Source organism: Thunnus maccoyii, chromosome 20 (genome assembly GCF_910596095.1).
Source record: "Thunnus maccoyii chromosome 20, fThuMac1.1, whole genome shotgun sequence".
NCBI lineage: Eukaryota > Metazoa > Chordata > Actinopteri > Scombriformes > Scombridae > Thunnus > Thunnus maccoyii.
This window is the reverse complement of record NC_056552.1, coordinates 24,002,584-24,018,210: the sequence shown is the minus strand read 5'-3', so window position 1 is coordinate 24,018,210 and position 15,627 is coordinate 24,002,584. Positions and strand designations below refer to the sequence as shown.

Genomic DNA, 15,627 nt, shown 5'->3' with positions numbered 1-15,627 from the left:
AATAGCAGTAATGTAATAGCCTCAATTTCAGCTCTAACTGAGGGCCCACTGGGTTTTAGCCCTGCGGTGACACCTTACCTGGGCTTCATAACAGTATCTGGCAACAGTGTTAACCCCACCGCAGGGCTCGGCCTGGCTGGGTTCGGAGAACTCTTCCTAATAGCCGTGTAATCAAGCCCAATTAGGATCAAATTAGAGGCAGGGTTTCACCTATGAGGTCAGCGTCCACATCGCTCCCTGGATGCTCCCCAGCTTATGGTTTTATAAATCATTTCTGGGCCTATAACAAGCTTGAGTAATAGTGAAAATTATTTTCTACTTTTTTTTTTCTGCAGTTGAACTAAAACACAGAGGTATAGCTGGCAAAACAAGCGAGCTGGAAATGGTGATACAGTATGTGCTGTAGCGCTCTTTGAGGCACAGATGTGTTGTAAATCAGACAGACTATGTATAGACTGTTCTGAAGGTTTCGAAACAGTTTGGGTTTCTTGTTATGTCATGCAACACCCACAAATCAGCTTGGAGGCCACCAAGGCATACAGTAGTAAGTTTTTCTAACAAGCTAACAGAAAGGGTCCGCTGTTGATGAAAAGACATGACATGACATTAAAAGATACTGTCTCTGGCATGGCTGGTGAGTGTCCTTTACCTCACAGATTCCTGTGATACGGCTAAAGTAAATTTGGGCCTTGTTGTATATGCCTTACAGAAGTATACTGTTTATTTAACATCTCCAGTGTGCTGAGTTATGACTAGTAATGATTACTCAAATGCCCAGTGTTTGGGCTATTGTACCAGGAGTGCCTCCAAACAGGCCCACTGGTGTTTATTTGAATTTTCCATTTTATATTGCCACGTGTCATTAGGCTGTTTAGAGTTTACCCTGAGTGATGGATCATTTCCTTCACCCCTCTCCACTCACTAAAAAACCTGCTGGATGGCGCGTGCTTGTCCTAAAGGTGGAGAATATGTGCATGTGTATTCCATGGCTAGAGATAATGGCACTCAGAGTGCTTGACAGATGTCTTATTTCATTACACAAAAGACAACACCTATACAATCAGTGTTATGTCTGGCCCTGAAAAAAAGCTTGAACTTAAAGCGCCTCTACTCAAAATTTGAGTAGAGGCGTTGACGTCAACGTATTGCATTGCATTAGCCTTTATAGATATTTTTTTTTTCGTCCCTTTCATATATTTAGGCTAGTTAAATGTGGAGTGCTGAGATGCAGTACTTAATGTATAATGGCTACTGTTTGATGCTGGATCCAAAAACATATTGAAATCAATAGGAAGTCTCCAAACTTCTCTAATAGTAAAACATTTTTTTTTACTACAAGAACTCAAAAATGTCACTAAGTTCTTCTAATGTGTATCTAAGTGGCCATTTTGAAAATTATTTGCAAATGAAAATTAGCCTCCTGGCTAAGTTTACCACATGTGTATCACATTGATGTGTGCTGTCCCCAATGAATATAAAAAGTATTTTCATATTAACAATGGATCAAACAATTATATGTAATGTGAAAGGTGCCACTTATAGAGAAAAACCCACAGAGAATCACCACCCAACATAGCAATATCCTTCCACGCAACAGAGCTCTTTAGCCTCTTATCTCATTGTTTTGTTTTGTTTTTTGGTTGGCCCACAAATTTAGCCCTCATTGACCCTTCAGCAGCAGGCAGCTGTTTTCAACAAAAAGCTATGATTAACCGACTGTAATTGCTCGGCACCAAACAGCAGACAGACAGTTAGTGACTAACTGGTGAGGAGACTTGCACATTTACCTGCTAAAGAACAGATATTTTTCTCAGGAGTTGGTGGAGACCAAACCAGAGGTAAAAAGAGAGTGAATATCGGGCATGGGACATTTGTCAAGCGACCAGAAAAATGATTGTTCTACTTGTTGGGCCATGTCTTCTGGTTTGTCACAATAGTAAACTGTTTGCTAATATGTTAGTCATCTTGCTAACTAGTTATTCTGGCCTTTAGTGGCCAAAAATCAAAGGCTGTATACTCAAAATATAGAGCCTTACACTTCACAGTATTCTTTGAATTTGTTTTGGATGAGCAGCAGCAAGAGCAACTCATATCATTTTCAGATAAGTCTTGCTGCTGTTCTGGCCATGCATCATTGGCCTTTATCATGGAAGACATTTTGATATGTTACAGTAGGAAAATCACAGGTGTAAATAATAAAATACAGTAAATGATGGCTGAATTCCATTTAGCTGTTTCAGTTTCAGGGTCCTGGTAGAGCACATGTTGGCTCACTGTCACGGTTTACTGAGACACTAGCTCCATGACAAGTACAAAGAAATATGTTTGAACATTTGTAAAGTGTAAAGTCTTGAATTAACCATATATTTAATTGTTATAATTGAATGGTTTAAGACATAATAAAAGAACAATAACTTTACCTGCTGGCTCAGACACCAGGGGCTTTGCAGTGTTTCTCCTCAGCCCTGAAACTGCCAAGTCAGATGAGAAAGGAATCATAAATTAGTTTCCCCTGTAATCTCTACACCCTGGCTGGCTGTCCCAAGATGTCCTCCTAGATTTAAAAGCAACAGTGTAATGTTTATCTTGGCTAAAAAAGAATATGCATCAAACTCATTTGATGTATTAAAGACACTGCTGGATGTTGTTTACACACGCAGGTGAAAGCACGGTGGATAAAAACCTATGTTCTCCCTGTTTGATGTCAGCGCTTTGAAGGCAAAAATCAATCTTAAATCAAGATAAGAGTTTTTCAGTCTGGGTTATGTGGAATCACTGAATATCAATTGTGTGCTTTTACGTATTTCAGATATTTCAGTGGAAAATGGGCTCTTAATGTCTGATAGCATGTGAGTGAGTTCATAACATTTTGTGCTTTTGATTTCCCATGAAGCATTGCATCTACTCTACTTTCAGTCTAATAAAAGGTCAAGAGAATGTTATAAAACAGAGCAACTTAAAAGCACTATCTTGTGAATTCTTTGGGAAAACAGTGTTTAATTTATTCGTAATTCAATCATTTTTTTAGACTTTGTCATACTATCAGGAACATTAAAATGAGTAATCTTTTGGCTGCCAGTGCTGCTAATAGATAACCCAGCAGAAATCATTTCACTGCACTGGGTTTGAGCAATTCAAGCACCAAAACTCAGTTTCATGGGAAATGGGAGAATGCTTATTTTTAAAGTCAGGCCTGATGTAAATAGCACGCTACGTCTCCTCTGTTCCATGTACGACTCACGTCATGAAGTGTGATGAAATCCGTTTTGAATGCTCATTATACAAGTTATGTCATGAAATATTCATGTCATTTGTGGAACGTGTGAACAGTATGTTTGCTATTGTTCTAAAAATAAGATTTTACTCTTGTTTTCCTGAAATTCCTTCACAAGAACTTAATCACATCACACAGGTTGTAGAAAGAAATACTCTCAACATAAACATAGCGTCACTGTAAATGCTAACATTGAATTCTTTCATGCTATTTAAAGTGTGAAATGCAGTAAACGCAACAGAAATCAACCATGAAAAAATGACGGTACTGTTTAACAAAAAAAGACCTCATATGTTGAATATCATAGGTGTTGATAAAGTATTGATTACCACATTCATGCCCGGGTATGTGACAACGTCTGCAACCTGGAAACATGTTTTTCATTACTGGATAAGCCTCCTGTGCATAAAAGTGCAGTAAATGAAAGGCTTTTTTTTTTTTTTTTTTTAACCGTATGCACATATCATGCTCTAAAGTAGGCTACTTACTATGCACCCTCATCACATTATATTGTGGAAGTCAGAAGGAATCTGACAGGAAAATCCAGTGCATTACTAATGTAACTTCAACAAAGACAAACCATTGCAGTTGTTGGAATTAAATGATTGTTCCTCAAACTGAAAATCAGAAGAGCAGAAAACAACCACTAATGTTGTTTACAGTCTTTTATATATACTATATTATTTTGATATGGAAAGAATTGGGTTTCTCAGGAATCTCCTTGCTTCTGGTGCCAGTGTCATTAGAGTGCTGCTTACGGTCCCTGTTAAAGGTATTTATACAGTGGAGAGAATCTGGGCATCTGTAGTCTGTGGGTTTGGGTCGAGTTTGTGGGAGGCAGTGTAGTTCAGTCAGTGCAAGGAGGAACATCAGGGGTCCAAATCCACACAGTTAAAGGATAATTCTGATTTATTACAACTTGAGTCTTATTTACATAGTTTTGGCCACCATTTCTATCAGTTAGGATAACATTGTACATTGCTGAGATCTGGAAATGTGGAAGCATCGCTCTAATTAAGTCCAAGTCTAAAACAAAAGCAGTCAGACATGCTAACAGTTTAGCCAGATTATCTAAACCACTTCATTTATTTCCATTGCACAGCAAAACTATACACGAACAATCACTGTAAGTGTGGTTAAAGTTGAACCAGGAAGTCTGTCTGAAAACTGTGATGGATTTTTAAAAAGATTTTTTTTGTTTTTTGTTTTTTTTTAAAAAGACATTTGTTTTATCTTCCATATAATTTTGGCTAAGGTGAGGGTTTGTTTAAAACCTGAAGTTGCCACCTCTCCAGATCTTAACATTAACCAGGTCTGTGCTATGTTATGTAGGAATGATGGCCAAAACTACAAAAAATAATATCCAAGTTGTAATGAACCAAAATTAACCTTTCAGCCAGCAATAATAATTTTTGGCGCAACAAGCTATGAACATAACATTATCTCCTCGGAAAGTTGCTACGGCAAACATGTTAGCAAAAAAAAAAAATTACTTATCCAGCACACACGGAGCAACATTAGCATTTATGTCATGTTTGTATCCACCTGGCAAAAGTAAATCCAATGTTCTCTTTCCTTTTAGCTCTGTTCTGCTCTGTCGCAACTTCTGAGGGAAATATCTGACTCTTTGGCAGTGCTCCACTGTGCTCACCAGCTATATGCTGGTATAAGTGTGTCTGTCTGGTGTGTGCTTCGCAGGTAGCATACAGTGGGTTTGTCAAAGCTTTAACTAAAAACAGCTTACCTGCTGTGGCTGTTAACAGGGTTGATGAGAGCAGTGAGACTGACATACAACATACATAGTAAAGTTGTGGGCTGTAGAACCAAAACAATGAGCTGAAAGACGCTAAAACTCTGAGGGCAACTGCAGAGCTGGGTGATAATTCTCTTTGACTTTGCCTATAGGGACAAACCCTTTAACATGACAAGTAATCATTGATCCATTGTAAGTACAAAAATGTTTTTTAGAGCAGCTTTATCACATGTATGTTTTTTTGTGTGTTTTTTCCCACTCTCCCCAATGATTTAATTCCTTGATTTCAAATGTTTATGTATATATGTATCTTTTAATTCAAATGAAGTTCAAATAATATCCTGAGCTTATGCCGTCATCTCTCCTTTCTTTCTTCTCTTACATCAACATACAGCTCATAACGTGGACTCGATGCACTGCGCTTTATTCACAGCAACAGGACCATTTGTCAAAATGCAAATAAAGATACACGAGTGAAAGAGAGGCTTTGAGGAAACCCAGACCACCTGGCTCCTTTGGCCCTCTTTACCTCCCTGCATGAACAGGCCCACACTAACATGAGCATGTTTTCAGTTTGCAGCAGCGGGAATAATATATCTGGATGTGAACAATTGTGCTTGTTTTGCCATTACACTGCAGGCTGGGCTGAGTTCAACATACCAATAGCAGCTATTACGACTGGATGACAGCGGCCTCTCTGCCCAGTCTTCAAGTACACCGCACTCACTCAAAGCTGCACGGCTGAGGTAATGCCTGGGTCGCAGGCCAGAAATCCATGTTCAGAACAGGGATACGAAATCAGATCTAAATTTAGAGGATTGTTAAGTAGACTCTGTAACAATTCCATCAATCAAACAGGCTGACTTCTCCCTCTCGTGTTTTACAAAAGAGGATTTTCTACATTTTAGTGCTATGTATCATGGATTACGTCACGGCTGTGGCTCATAGGCAAGAGTTCTTGTGGTGTCACATTTTACATGCCTAACTTCAACGTCATGTTAAGCATCCAAGTTTTACCCCCCAAATTTTGACATCTGAGTTTTTCTCTTCTGCCTCTTTGTACTCCCCATGACCAATGACTGAACCCCTCGTTGATAAGTAAAGGGGCCTTATCCTCGGAAGAGAGCTGAAAAGCAGGTTCAATGCTCATCCTCAGAATGTTTTGATACTTTGGTCTTGATCCGAGGTGAACGATACAAGCTTCTGGTAAATACCAAGCTGACTGTAAAATATTAGCCCTTCTCTTACAGGGTATCACATGAGCCTGCCTTGGGGCGTCGCTGAAAGCTCTTAATGCCTTCCACCCTGCTGCAATGCCACTTTTCCCAGGAGTTGGACTGTCTGTCAAACTCATATCTTTAAGAAAGAAAAATTATAAAAATTGACGTTAAAGAAAGTTGGCTATGTGTCTGTAATTACACATGTATCCAAAACAAGTTAATAAAAAAAGATAGATAGATAGATAAATAGAGCCCTTTATTAATCCCAATGAGAAATGGCATTCTTATATCGGCCAAGTCACATAAATCAGGAAACAAATAAGATAAGGTCACTCAAAGAGGTAGGTAAGCAGGACTGTAGTTATAGTGAGGACACTGAGGTTATGTCTTGAGCAATTTGTCTGGGAATTTGTAGGTTTTAGTGACCTTGGAGCCATTTTTCCTACAGTTAACTAAAATCCACATTTTTAGAACTGATTCCAATACTTTTAGGCCCAGTATTTTTCCAGCAAGATTCTCAATCAAAGTTCTCAATCAGAATTTTCTTCTTGGCAGGGCATTTAGACTTATGTTGGCAAAACAAAAAAAAAACAAAAAAAAAAAAAAGGCTTTATATTATTGGTCTGTAATTCCTTTATAATTATATATAAGCAGTTGATGATTTTCAGAGGAATTTCCCTCAGAAACTGCTCTATTTAAATAAAGCTGGCAGAAAATATAAGTAAAACAATTGTGTTGACTTCTCATGGTCTCAGTAGTCCTGGCCACAGACCTGTAGGAAAATAAAATAAGAAAATAAAAGAGCATGAAGAAAAGATTTCAATGATAGTGCCCAGTAGTACAATGTACATTAGTAGTCCAAGTCAAGTGTACATAAAGGTCTTACTGTATAAGGTTGCATAGATGTTAAATTATGGTAGTAAATCCAGATTTTAAAGCTGGATTAATCAATATTTTTATGAACAACTGGTCAAATGATTACTTTGTTAAAGGGGTGTGAAACCCACAGAGAATTATCTGCATTTTGGTGTCTTTCTAAGCTTCTTCGTATTAGCTCATTGTTTTGATTTTACAACATGAAATTTTTTGGATCAGTCTCACTCTTTTCGTCAACCCAATTTCAAGCAGCTGTTCTTAGCAAAAATACTTTGATAACCCCAACATACACTACCTGCCCAGCACCAAATCGCAAAGAATAGTAGCTAGCTACTAGCTGGTGAACATTGCGTTTTTAGAAGGTGAAGAGCCAGGTATTTTTCGTAGGAGTTGGTGGAGGTCAAAACAGAGCTAGATGGAGAATGAATATTTGCCTTACATTCAATAGGTGACCAAAAACATGATTGCAAATGAACGCTAATGTGGCTTGATGCTAGCTTGATGTGTAAACAAACAAGAGCCGTTTCAACTTGAGAGGGCCATTTGATGTCAAATGTGAATGATTGTTATGTTGTTGTGGAGTTTGGATATGCACCCAAGTGACGAAAGAAAATGCAGCTTTAAATCAGTTTCATCAGTTACTGTATGTCAGTAAATGTCAATCCGTGGTCAAATAGAAACACCCAAATTCAGTATATTTACTGAAAATAGTTACTTTTATCTTGCAGGTCAGTTGCTCAAGTCAGAGAGGCAACTTGAAGGAACTGTTTCACAAGGAAACCAACAGGGTGACAGAGGCAAAACATCTATCACTGGTGAGTCTAGATTCCCCAAATTTGAACCTGAGATATTGTGGAACAGTTCAAGATCAAGGCAGATAAAATGAAGGAGTGGTTACACTTGCCTGAATGATTACTTAGCCATTGAGCCACTGGAACTCATCAATTCCCAGTGACTGCACGCTCGTTTTGTCGAAACCACTCTTATCCAATGACCTCACTACTCTATCAAATAACTCAAAGATAAGCGAGTGGAGGTAACAACCCAGTCTGCAAACAAAAACGCTGATTATAAATAGCCTTAAAGAGTGCTTCAGACTGCTGGGAGGAGAGAACACGTTGCTTTACACACACAAACACACACACACAGCAAGAGTTGTACATGTGGAGCAGCAGGGCCGGGTGAGGACACCCCCTCGCTGGATCAGGATTACCCCGCTGCTGTATCAAGCCTCCACCGACGACTCAGTGTGAGTTATGCAATATATCTTCTCTCATCTTCCGCGTCAGGAGCGGACTGAAGCTAATTTATAACAGAATTAGAATACTGTATGTATCTGGGTTCTTTTTATTCAGAACTTCAGCTTTATAAAACGAAGCAATCTGGAAAAACAAAGCTAAAACATAAATATCAGTGAAATAATATTGTGCTGTGTCATTCATAAAGGATTGCAAATCTTGCCTGTCCTCTGCTTGACTTGTCCAATTTCGAGTTCTTGTAACAGGTTTTGTGCTTCACTCCTACTTAGTGATCAAAGTGTGGTAGAAAAGGATGAAGATATTTCACTAAAGTATGCATTGTGATACCGGCTTCAAAGGCACACAGTATTAAGATTCATAACTGTGGGCTTTGGATAGGTAACTTAAGAAGATGATAATAGCCTGAGCAGACGTTTGGGGTGATAATGCAAAGGTGAACTTGTTTTTCTAACTCAAGGGGAGAGGTGGCGATTAGTTCTTGTGCACAGGAGAGAAAGGTAACGGTTAAAGTGAAGGAATCAAGAGAAATGAAAAGAAAATTGTGTTGGAAGAGAGAACAAATGAAAAAGAAGTCAGAGGAGACAGATGGGTGATAAATGAGGAAAACAACTGGCGTGCTGAGTAAAACTCGAAATGGAAACACTGGAGCACTGCTCTCTGAAAGATGATGGCCCTGTTACACAGATGCAGGGTTACATCTCTCTAGCAATAACACAGGCTGCTTTCATCTGCTCCAGTGTTAATTTCACCAAAGCTAAAGCTAAGTTATCAGTGGCCTTTGAAAACTATAACAAAATGTATTATATTGTAATGAGTAAAAACTGAATTATAATGTAAAAGACAGATGAATAGACAAATACTGTTTTAATGAAGTTTTCTTCAATGACCTGCACGGGCATGTGGAACCACATATTGTGTCCTCTGCCGCCCAAAAATATCTCCAGTTGATTTAGCTGCTTGACCTATTGTGCTAACAAGCAGCATCTCGCATTTCGGTACCATTATGTCTCTGCCAGTAATGTTAGCTGACGTTAGCGGTTCCTGGAAGGAAAAATAATGGATTTATGGACTAATGTCATGTACAATCCCACTGAAAAAAGAAGCAGCAACAAAACAGTTGGCACAAACTATGAAAACATGCAGGCCGTTAATAAAAAAGTAAGCTAATGTGACATCCGCTATCACATTAGTTTAGTTACTTTTTAAATCTTCCTCAAGATGTTCACTAAAGGAATATTACTGTGCCAAAATAATATTTTAACTTATTTGATGATGACTTTTCTCATGTCTGCATGATAAATATGAAGCTAACACCACAAGCCGTTTAGCTTAGCTTACCACAAAGACTGGAAAACCTGGCAGCTCTGTCCAAACATAACAAAATCCTCCCCTCTAAAACTCGCTAATTAACATGCTATATGTCATTAGTTTTATCTGTACAAAAACTTGAGTTTTAATCAAGTGGCTATTTATTTATTAGTTTTAGCCAAATGTGGCTAAAACTAATAAACATGTCCATCCAAAGACTAAATCAAATGACCACTGACCTACTTTTAACTCTGACGGATTTTTTTTCTGTTTGTCCTCAATAAATATTCCAGATATGATCATTAGTAGTCATTTGTGGTCAAAAGTGCAGCAAGTAGCAAAGCTTTGTAGACACCTTGGCATAGGTGAGCTTCAAGGGCCAGGTCTGAGGCCCCAGTCAGCTCAAGAACCAGAGGAGGGTTGTTTATAGAAGCAGAGACATTCAGGAGGAACGTATCTTCTGGGCTGATCCCAGGAGCCGGACCTAATTAGAAACAACTGGTTGAAATTCACTTCAATGGCTACACAGATCTCTCTTTTTATGTTGCTTGGCTGGTCCTGCACGTTCATCAGCTGCACCTTGAGGCTCATCTCCATCTCTTAAGACTCCCCTGGCTGCTTGGTGTTTGTGGATTTCATGGATGGTAAAAAGAAATTTGAGGCCTGCCACCTAACTCCCCAGTGCTATCTCTCCTCTCTCTCGCTCTTTCACACACATGCGCACAGACAGGTCTTGTCTTGAAACAACAGGCTACAATCACACTTGTCAGGTCAAATCTGTTTCCAATTGGTCCTGGACTTTCATGTGTTTAAACCTCGCCCTGTTGCTTTTGAGAAACATTACATCATGGACCTGTTTTACTGTAGCTGCACTGTAGGTGCCTCGTAGCGTTTTAATCTCTCACCCCTCTTGTGTTTGGAGTTGAGTCAGTTATCATTAGCGATGAGATCACTGAGAGATCACGCTTTAAAGCAAGAAGTGCCACTGCTGTGTTGTGCAAACCAGAGAGCTGGATCCAATGTTAACCCGGTGCGCAGTATGAATTCTACCACAACGCAACATCCATACCGTGATTACATGTCTGGCAATATTGCAATTTGGCACACTCAAACCCAGACGTGAACTCCTCCAAGCTTTCAAGTCAATCTGACCCTGTCATCAGACCATCTCATGAGGGAGTTCCTCATTCAATTGGCATCCGAATGTTCCCTCTCAGACGAGCACTGGCAGACACAGTCGCTCATATTTGAACCAGGTGATGGAGTTTCACGTCAATATTTCTCATAATATAGACTAAATAATCATGGGGCGGACTTATCGTTGCTTTTTGAGGCACAAATTCTACACGACGGATGGTATTACTGGTAAAAAATAAGCTTTATTTTCTCACCTGACAGCTTTATTAATGGGGAGCCGTCTGTAGAAATATATTCAGAGAGAATGAGAGAATTTGAGAAAGGCCTGTTGTGAAATTGATGCGGAGATGTACTAAGAGCATGAAGGATGAGATTGCATAAAATATATATACAGCACATAACAGGGCAGGCCTGTGCAGATCCGCAAGCCAGACGCTAGCTGGTTATTTGACTCACGAAAGAAAACAAATCAAGCTTCAGCTGAAAATAAACTCTTCGCTATTGACTACTGAACTGGTCTGGCATCGTTGTAACCATAATCCCCGAAATTTACACTGTATTCCAACCCTATCTCCTACAAAATACATTTATATACTAGCAATTTCCTTTGCAGGAAACACTCTTGCTGCCTGGATTACCTTCATAGGCAATGATTTATCCAATCAAGGATGTACAACATCAGTCTTAGGTAGCAGGTTGTGGTGGAGGGTTGGGCGTACAAAACACAGGAGACCAGGTTTCACATTTAGACTATAAAAACACTTGGTTAAAGCTGCACTAATCAATACTTTGAATCAAAAATAATATATATACCGCAAAAGGTGTTAAAGAAATCACTTAAAGTCCTTTGTTGTGGAGTGGTGTGTTTAAAGAGCACACTTAAACGTGTTTTTTGAGCTGTAAAGTAGATTATATGACTGTACTGTGATGAAACATTTCAATACTGGTGATAATACTGACATTGACACCAACTTTTTAAAAGTCTGCATTTCATGGGTTGAAGATGGCTCTACATGTCATCTGCTGTTTTAAATCAGCCCTTTAAATCTCTCTGTTTGTGACTGTCCATGGGAGGAAGAGCAGCTGGCAGCCACAAAAACAACAGAAATCCTCTTTGCATTTCATCCTATAGCTCTTTAACTCTCCGGCTGTCTGTTCCTGCAGTTATCAGCTGGTAAAATCTTATACTGAACCTGTCCGCTGCAGGCAGGTTCAGTAACAGTGGAGCTCTGGTTACACCACGATTTAATGTTTTGAAACAAGATTTTACCAGCAAATAATTCCAGGAACAAACAGCTGGAGATTTAAAGAGCTACAGGACGAAATGCGAAGACGATTTCTGTTGTTTTTGTGGCTGCCAGCAGCTCTGACTTCTGTGGACAGTAACAGATGGAGATTTCCTCCAGCAGGTCAATGCTGCTGTTAGCAGCTGAAGCTAAATCTGTCTTCATGTGAAAATAAACCAAGTTAAACACAGACAGTGTTTTTAAAAATGACTTGTTCGTTTAAATGTTGTCGCACTGTTTGTCTTCCTCTTATTTATTTATTTTTTTTCCCCTCTGGCCAGTGGATGTCACTGAGCAACTCCTGTCCAGCCTCACACATCCACCCACAGCCCCCCCTCAGCCCCTTGCCCACTTTTTAGTAAATGATGAAGTGGGTGGAGTTAGGCTCAGACCTGGAGGTGAAGTTACACTTTTTAATGGTATACTACTGTGGGCCAAGAGGCAGTGATCATACAGTATGCAAATACAGTTGTTAACAATGACAATGAGTCAGTTTTACATTTTAGACAATAGTAAAGACAGTTAATAGAGTGATGTAATCAAGAGTTAAAACAGGAGGGGGTAAAAGGCTACTCCCAGACAATAATTATCACTATGTGATGGTTCTACTAAGATTCAAAACCTTTTACTAGTAAAAAACAGGATATCACAAATAATAATATACTCATTTTCAAGTCTAAATTGGTTAAAACTGAGAATAATCACCAACTCTGCAGCTCTAAAGAGCCTTTTAGCTTCCCATTCACTTTTAGCTGATTGTTTTTGTTTCCTGGTCCACAACTTCACTCCCATCAACCCCGTTATCAGCTGAAGATGGCAGGTGTTGTCAGCAAACCAACTGTACTGTACCTGCTCAGCACCTAACAGCAGACAAGTTAGGAACTAGCTGGTGAACATAGTGGATAATTTAGCAGCTAAAGAGTCAGATATGTGTCTCAGGAGTTGGTAGAGACCACAGCAGAATTAAAAGGTTGGCCAGTAAGACAACTCCAAATGAATGCTAATGTTACTGTGTCTGCTGGATGTGTAAACAGGCAATTGTTTGCTAACACATTGGCTTTAAAAGGTGATAAGGTGTTGTTTTTAGCTTGCAACACTGCCCCCAAGTGACCAACATTAAATTAATGCAGCTTTAAGGATAGAGAAAGATTGTGATTTTGGTATTTTATTAAGTATTATTAAGTATAAAAAGGCAGTATGTTCTGTTTTGTTCAGTGTTGACTTTCCCTATATTTAACCAAGGCCACAATCTTTCCTGACCTTGAATCAGGACATTTGGGTTGCCATAACCATTTCAACATTAATCATGCTTTCATTGCCAGCAGTGGATATTGAATGAATGACATATGAAATATGTTGAACATTTTTTAATACTTGTACTAAAAACATTTTGCAGATACCATTTTACAACATTATGTTGATAAAAACATAATCAGAGCACTTTCTTACAAAATGTATTTGCTGCTACAAGTTAGTTGTTTTAGGAAATAGGATTTCATATTCACAAGGTATGGGTGGTTTGTGGTTTTAAGTCGAACCGTGAGTGCTAAGAATAGCTGCTGTAGTTTGCCACAGTACATGCTGCTCTGTTGTTGTACTCACACACGTTACTGTCAGCCTATGTTGTGGCCTAATATCCTGCATGGTGGATTGAGTCTGTTTTCGTAAAACACACATTCCTCCGTCTGTGTTTGGGACAGAAAAAGGCTTGAGGAAGTTGTTATAGCAGCGAGGCTTTTAAAGGCAAGTCAACCTAAACAGGGGTTCCTTTAAGTACGGTACATCACTGTGTGCGGAGCAGAGAGGGAGTGAGTGTGAGTGTGTGTGTGTGTGTGGAGGGGGGGGCTGAAGAGGCTGCAACAGTCAGTTTAAGGAGAATGAGTAATACAGTATATTCATGTTGCGATGATTCATAGCCCCTGTATCCAACTGGACTGTACAAAAAGAATCACAGTGAAAAATGATAATTCTTGACCTTCTTCGTAATCACGTCACACATCCAGGGCTTAGCTGTAAGCTTAAACCCAATGTTCCAGACCGAGGGGAGCTTTCCGAGACAAATGGTATCAATTTGCTTCCAGTCATTAGAGCACATTGTTGACTGGGGTGACATACTGTAGAGCCAAGCTAGCTGGGACCCCAGTCTTAAATCAAAATGACCAGCTTTTCCCCCAAAAGAATGTTCTCAGTCTTTGCCACTGCTGCAAGAGAAGACTCATTTCAAACTGAGAGTTTAATGGTTTAGACAACTGTGGATAGTTTGCAGGGATGATTGAAAAGGTTTCAGCTGCTCCCTTCTTCTTCTTCTTCTTCTTTTTTTTTTTTCTTTTCCAGATTCCCCCTCCTCTTTTAAGGCGGAAAGAATGAAAAACAAAACAACACATTCTCTCCCTTCCTCCTGCTCCTGCTCTCCCTTGCTAGCATGCACACCCCCGGAGAGAGCGCCCCAGAGGCGTCCAACAGAAACACCAAACAGAAATAGACCTGCTATTTCAGTCTGAACTGGCTGTTATTTTTAGACAAAGTGACATGCTCTACGTTAAATTACAACATCATAAGGTCACTCCATAGCCCCCCCTTTTTTCAGCCCTCTCGCCTCCAGCCTATGACTCACCGCAAAGTATGTGGTGACGTTACCCCATGCTATCCACCCCCACATTCTGATCAAAAATTTGGAATTCGGCTTATTGACCTGATTCAATCAAAGGGGGTAACTCTCGCACTATCCCCACAAATCTGCTTCTCGTTTAAACAGATGGTTTGATATCACCGTCCTGCAGGTAGAACAGAGCAGTCTGATCAGGATGGTTAATATGTTTAGTTCAGATTTGTTTCTTATATGTTTGCCCATCGTGGACCAGCTCCATGACTTTCCCCCCACCTTTGACAGCCCATCATAACATTTGTTTGCAGCATGTGAATGAAATGCAGCGCAAACATGTAACAGGATAATACGGTTGTAGGTACGCCAGGCCAAGACATAATGAAACATGCAAAAAAACACATGCTTCCAATTTCTTACTCACTTCAGAGTTCCATCCAACCAGTGATGTAGTTCAAAATTAAAAGGTGGGTAATCTACGAACCTTGGTCAGTCATCATCACAAGGAAATGCATTGCTAATAAGCAACAGGACGACCCAAGAATCATGACGGTGTTCGTTTAATAGGGAATTTTATTTATATAGCACATCTCTGAAATCCTGGTTCACAAAATGTTTTCAGAGGAAATCATAAAACTGTACAAATAATGAAAGATGGATAAAAACAGGGGATTAAACGGAGATCAAACAGTTTGAAAAATATATGTGAAATAAAATGAGGTAAAAGACATCATAATCAAAGGCGGACAATAAAATGTGTTTGAAGAAGTGGCTATAAAAGATGATAATGAATTCCCTTGTTGAAGTTCCTCTGGCAGCAACTTCTACAGTCTACAAGCCTCCATTCGTCAGTCTGGGTAAAGGAAAAATAGAGTAAAATGTATGTCTAGTGCGTGTCATTGTTTGCTATAA

At 39.4% G+C, this 15,627-nt stretch overlaps 1 protein-coding gene across 3 annotated transcripts in view; it reads left to right on the top strand.

Moving 5' to 3' along the window:
• The window catches only part of myocd (myocardin), a 163,583-nt gene that overhangs the window by 8,666 nt on the left and 139,290 nt on the right, over nucleotides 1–15,627 (top strand). For all 3 annotated transcript variants that reach the window (XM_042398395.1, XM_042398415.1, XM_042398394.1), the window contains 2 exons: nucleotides 5,667–5,773; nucleotides 7,852–7,938. The gene's annotated coding sequence lies outside the window, so the exon portion shown is untranslated. The remainder of the gene's footprint in view (nucleotides 1–5,666; nucleotides 5,774–7,851; nucleotides 7,939–15,627) is intronic.